Source organism: Coenobita brevimanus, chromosome 33 (assembly GCF_032717465.1).
Source record: "Coenobita brevimanus isolate Jiangsu-jjx chromosome 33, ASM3271746v2, whole genome shotgun sequence".
Taxonomy (NCBI): domain Eukaryota; kingdom Metazoa; phylum Arthropoda; class Malacostraca; order Decapoda; family Coenobitidae; genus Coenobita; species Coenobita brevimanus.
In genome coordinates this window covers 13,893,363-13,899,441 of record NC_136986.1, presented here as the reverse complement: position 1 = coordinate 13,899,441, position 6,079 = coordinate 13,893,363, and positions in this window count along the sequence as shown.

Below are 6,079 nucleotides of genomic sequence, written 5' to 3'. Positions count from 1 at the left end.
AGCATATTTGTATGTGATATTGTCGATGGAACGTAGATATACGTCACAAAAAGGAATAGTGTCCGTTTTAAAGCGTTAGGCTTAGGGCCGATATGCGTGTTCATTGTTGCAGGGTTTCGCCTCTCGCCCTCTCCAAGGCCCTATGACGTGATTACAAATACGTATATAATGAAGCCAATGCCTAAACTGTATTTTGTGTGAAAGATAATTTGGCTGGCTTGGTGAAATTATGGAACCATAGTGTGGAGTGGGGCAGGCATCACGTACAGTTTTTATAGTCGGGAAGGAAGAATTAGAGGTGTTTAGGGATGGAATTATTGTGATTCTGATAGTGAATATGCATATGGAATTGTGTGAAATATACGTCAAACATGCTGCGGGTGTTCGTGAAGGAGTGTGGTGTGTGCTAATACAATTGAGTCACAGCAAGTGTTTACAGAGAAATATTTCATGCAATGACTGACTTAGCTAAAACAAAGCGCAAGTGTCAGAGACAAGAAATATGCCACAGCCACATATACATATGTATGTCGTGCAGCAAATGTTCGTGGAGAAATCTATTGTGTGCATCGCATGTGTTTTAGGCAAATGTATCACAAGGAGAGAAGAAAATACGCTTCAGCCACAGACACACACACACATATGCACACACACTCACCCACACCCACACCCACCACACACACACACTCACCCACACACGCATACGCTCACCCACACATGCACATGCTTACACACTACATAACTCCTCATCTTCAAGCTACTGCCAGCATCTCAACACCTCTGGAGGAAGTGAGTTATCCGTATTTTGTTGATCTGTATATTGACCTATTTCTATAGTTCAATATTTTTTGCACAAATAAGTAATGTTTTTTACATACACACATATGAGATGGAAGAAAGTTCAGCTTCAGTTTCAGAACCTAGCAAAAAGGCTATTGGTCATGTCGAGTTTCTAACAGCACTATCAAAAACCTTATGATATTTTACGTGTATACTTTGAGTAAAAAAAGAAAATAATAAAACGTAACGAGCGAAAATATGTAGCCGTGGGTGAGGCAGAGAAAGAATGTTTTTTTATCTCGCGTGCAGGTGAGGAAGAGTATTCTACATTTGTCGTCCAATAACTCCAAAACTATTGGATGTATCGATTTCCCATAAGAACCATGATAAAGAACAGTAAATTCTACGCATGTTCATTTGCAGAATATAAGCCTCTGGGAGCATTATCTGTTGGAAAAGTTGGGGGAACAGACTGTTTCGGTAAAGTCGAAAGCTTTCGGAGGAGTAATCTCACTTTGTCGGCCAATTGCTCAAAAACTATTGATTTTATCGATTTCCTATAAGAACCATGATAAAGAACAGTAAATTCTACATATGTACACGACATAACAATGTAATATCTATGATAAGAATTCGTTGTTACATAAGCAGGAATATTGCGTATGCTGTGCACACATCACGAAAGTGACGTACGGACGTGAGTTCCCAGTCGTTTTTGGCGATTTACTCGAGAACTATGAGGCGTATCAAAACCGATATTAGGTCATTAGAAAGCTGATGAAATTCTGCATAATATTATGCAATAAAAACATAACATGTGCGAGAAAATTACAGTTTTAGAGCTTCCTGATTTTTTTGTTTTCAAAAATGGCTTTCACTTTTTGTCTATTTTCTCGAAAACTACAAAGTGTATCAACACCGGATGTGTCTCTTTAGAAAGCTGATGAAATTCTCTATCAAAACTTCTAATAACATTTTCCTGTATGATGGAAAACATTCGAATGATGATGTTGGGAAGTGAATGTGACATAGCAAAATTTTATTCATGGTCGTCTGATGTTTTATTGGTGTTTTCCTGTGGTGCTTATCAGCTAGAACAAACATCGACGAATAAGATGACATAGGTTTCATGGCAGTATATTGATGTTTGGGTGGCGAAAATAAGGAGAGAATACGTGTTATTTGCTGCGCACGAGCAACCGGGCCGGGTGGCTTCGCGGAAAAAATCGTGCGCCGGAAAACTTACTAAAACTTTTTGTGCGCGAGAGGGTTAAGACATTTTTTGATAACTTATGATTTATGTGAAATATTGGTGCCATGTGCAACGAGTGTATGTGAAGGGATATTTAGGGTGCATAGCAAATGTTAGTGGTACCTTAGTGGGAGGTGTGCAGGGGATGTAAGGACGCCTAGCAACAAAGAACTTCAGTGAACAGGTATTGTACTTTGCTCAGACATTTATTGAGAACTTATACTTTATGTGCAATATATGTGAAATGTGCCGTGAGTGTTCGTGATGGGATATTTAGGGTGCATAGTGTATGTTAACAGTACCTTAGCAGCAGGTGTGCAGGGGACATAAGGACGCCGGACAACTGCAGACGTCAGTGGACAGGTACTGTACCATGCTAAGACATTTGCTGTTAACATATGATTTATATGAAATGATAGTGCTATGTGCCTTGAGTGTTCGTGGAGATATAGTTTAGGGTGTATATTATGTGATGAGGGAATCTTAGGGGAAGGAGGGCACAATATATATATATATATATATATATATATATATATATATATATATATATATGGCACACCCAGGGACGTCAGTAGACAAGTACTGTACCGTGCTAAGACATTTGTTGATAACTTATGATTTACATGAAATGTTAGTGCTATGTGCCACGAATGTTTGGGGAGATATAGTCAGGGTGTATATCGTATGTTGGGAGAACGTTAGAGGAAGGACGGCAGAAATAATAATATATATATATATATATATATATATATATATATATATATATATATCACTGGAGCCCAGTGTCCACAGTTTTGGACAGAACTGGGAATTTCCAAATCTTATTAAAGTAGGGAACCCCCGGGTAGGGACCTATGAGCTTCGCGACCATAAGCCAATGGGCGGAGGGTGGTACGCTTAGTACCCTCCCAGTACAGTGCCTCACCCAGCAGTTCTGGGATCCAATGGGATATATATATATATATATATATATATATATATATATATATATGGCACACACCCACGGACGCCAGTGGACAGGTATTACATGTTGCTATGACATTGAAAAGTTATTATGTATGTGAAAAGTTCGTTAATGGTGCAGCAATTGATCGTATGGTAAGATATCACATCATTTGTGTAGTGCTACTCTCAATGGAAGGTGTTGCGTGACAGTGAATGATATCTCTTGTTTTTCAGCAAAGAACCTTTACCTCAGACTGAACTTTTGTGTCTCAGCACTTGCCATGATGAAAGGGAAAGGTTTGTCTTCTGAGGCGTGGCATAATGTTCTGTTTCAGGAGCAGGCTGAGAGCGAGGAGGAGGAGGTGCTGAGTGATGCTTTGAGTTGGGAGGAGGACTGGGATGACATCCCCTGCCATTCCCATTGGGAGGCTTTGCCCCAACCCCTACCATCATGTGAGCAGACACTCCCACCAGTTGCGGGACACGCAGCCCAACTATCACCTTTGCTTGGACCTCTCTCTCCAGCAGCCGTTGCAGTCTTTCCACTTCCAGCCTCCAGGTCCCCTTTGGCCGAGCCCATGTCACCGGTTGAAGGGCTTAGTTACGTGGCTCTGGCTCCTGCACCTGCCACAGCATCGGCAGCGCAGCTGGTGCGGGATGCAACTGTGTCATCGTACCTTGCCTGGTCGACGTGGGCACTGTCCTCAGCAGCATTCATCCCCCCTGACATGTTGCAGCAGCAAGACCCAGCCTCATTGTCTTCCTTGTCAGAGCCGTCACCACCTCAACGAGGCTGCCGGGTCCATGGCCTGGTTACGGGTGCCCGAGGAGGCCAAAGGGTGTTGGTAGGCAGACCCAATGCCACGACTGCAGGAGGTGTTGCTGCATAGCATCCAGGGTTGAGCAGTGGCCCATTCACACCACATAATGGGTCATTCACAGGATCCCCAGGAATGAAGGAGGATCCACCAACAATGCTCTTGCAGTTCATGCAGCTTTTCTTCACCCAGGAGTTGTTGACGTATTCCGTGAAACCAACAACTACGCATCATTCCTGGGGACTGCATTGGATGCATGGTTCATCTGCAATGAAGTGGAGATGGCCGAGTTACTGGGGTTGTTCTTCTTCATGGGAATTGTGGATATGCTGACCATCAGGCACTAATGGAGTTCACTGCTCCACAGCTATCCACGATTCAGGTGAGCGATGAGTGGGCGACGTTTCAGGGCCATCCTGAAACATTTCCACGCCGTCATCTCACTTGCCATACCCCTGGACAATCGCGATCGGCTCATCAGAGTTTGCACAGTGAGGGAGCACCTCCTTCAGCGGTTCCAAGACACCTACCTACCCAATGAGCACCTCAGCCTTGACGAGGGCTCACTGGCATGGAAGGGGTGCCTCATCTTCTGCGTATACAACCCCATGAAGCCCTCGAAGTACGAGATCAAGCTATATATCCTGGCTAAGGCTTCCTCAGGGTACATATGGAACTTGAGAAGTATACGGGGTAGAAGGAGACTCTGGAGTACACAGTTTGTGGTCACGTAGAACTGCTGAAGGACCAAGGACACAAAGATTACATGGACAACTATAATAATTCTGTATCCCTGTGCAAACGACTCTTCGCTGCAGGAAACCAATGTGTATGGGACCGTATGCCGGGCAAGAGGAGCACTGAAGCAGCTGCAGGCCATCGCCGGGGCTAAGAGCCTGCCAGAGGGGGGCATGGCAGCAAGGCATAAGGACAATGTGATGGTGTTGCTATTGAAGGACAAGCGCATCGTCAACATGGTCTCCACCTTTCACAGCACAAGCACTGTCCCAAAGCAGGTTCAAGGGAAGGTCAGGGGTCCTGACGGAAGACAACCTATGTCCAGAAGGCTGCCGTGGACAAGCCCGTCGTGGTGGAGGACTACAATTAGCACATGGGTGGGGTGGACCACTTTGACCAGATGGTCCAGTGTTATTCCATCCAGCAGCGGACCGTGAAGTGGACAAAGAAAATCATGTTCTACGTCATTCAGATGGTGATCTTCAATGTGTTTGCCCTATGCAAGAAGTGTTCGTGTGGGTCAGTCAGTCTACTGGACTTTCTGGAGATAATCCCAAAGCTCCTTCAGTTCAATGAAGAAGAGTGGCCTGCACGACATCCACAATGTCACCGACCTTCCAGCCTGACAGCTAGCAGGACCTCCAGCACTTGTGACACCTGCAGCAGCACCAGCACTGGTGCTAACACCACCGTCTCTTGGATCAGCACCAGCACGGTTGCCAACACCGCCATCTCCAGGAGCAGCACCAGCACAGGGGCCAACGCTACCATTGTCTGCAGGGCCAGCACGGGTGCCCAGACCACCATCTCCAGCAGTTCCTAGTCCTTTGGGAGAACCTGCAGCCACTGCCATGCCAGGCGCTGCAGCTGCATCTTCAGGAAGACATGACCAGGGAAGACCAGGAGGACATCCAACCAAGCATTGACAAGTCATCGACGACACAGTGCGGTTGGATCGCACACTGGGCCATCGAGGGGAGAGGATCCCCAACCGGAGGAGGCTCTGGTGCTCCCTGTGTCCCCTGGCAAAGGTGAGGAGGGACACAAGTCAAATGTGTCCTGTTTGAGATGTCATGGTTTGGGTGGGTGATTGCTTAGAGTGGTACCATGCTGAGCGAAGTATTCCCTAGTGTAGTGTACACACACACACACCGGACACCGAGCAGGGAGGACGCACACCACATCGCTCTGAAACTTGGCCAAACTCGGCCAAGTGGCAGTATCTAAATTAGTATCTTTATATGAGACAAGCTCTGTACCAGATTAAACCCAATGATGTCCTAATATAAAAGAGGAAGTTTTTAAGTAAGACTCCTGTTGAAATATCAAAACAACGTAGTAAAGGAATGTACCATCAGTATCAGCTGATTTGTTTTATCTGCGCCTGCTGCCAAGGAATGTAAGTAGTATCTGTATTCTTAGTACAACGTGATGTCCACCTACTTTAGTAAAGCAACTTTGGAAAAGAAAAGGGATAAAGGTAGAAAGCAGGATGATGATATCTACCAAGAACTGGTTGAAATAGAGACATATAACAAGCTGGTAG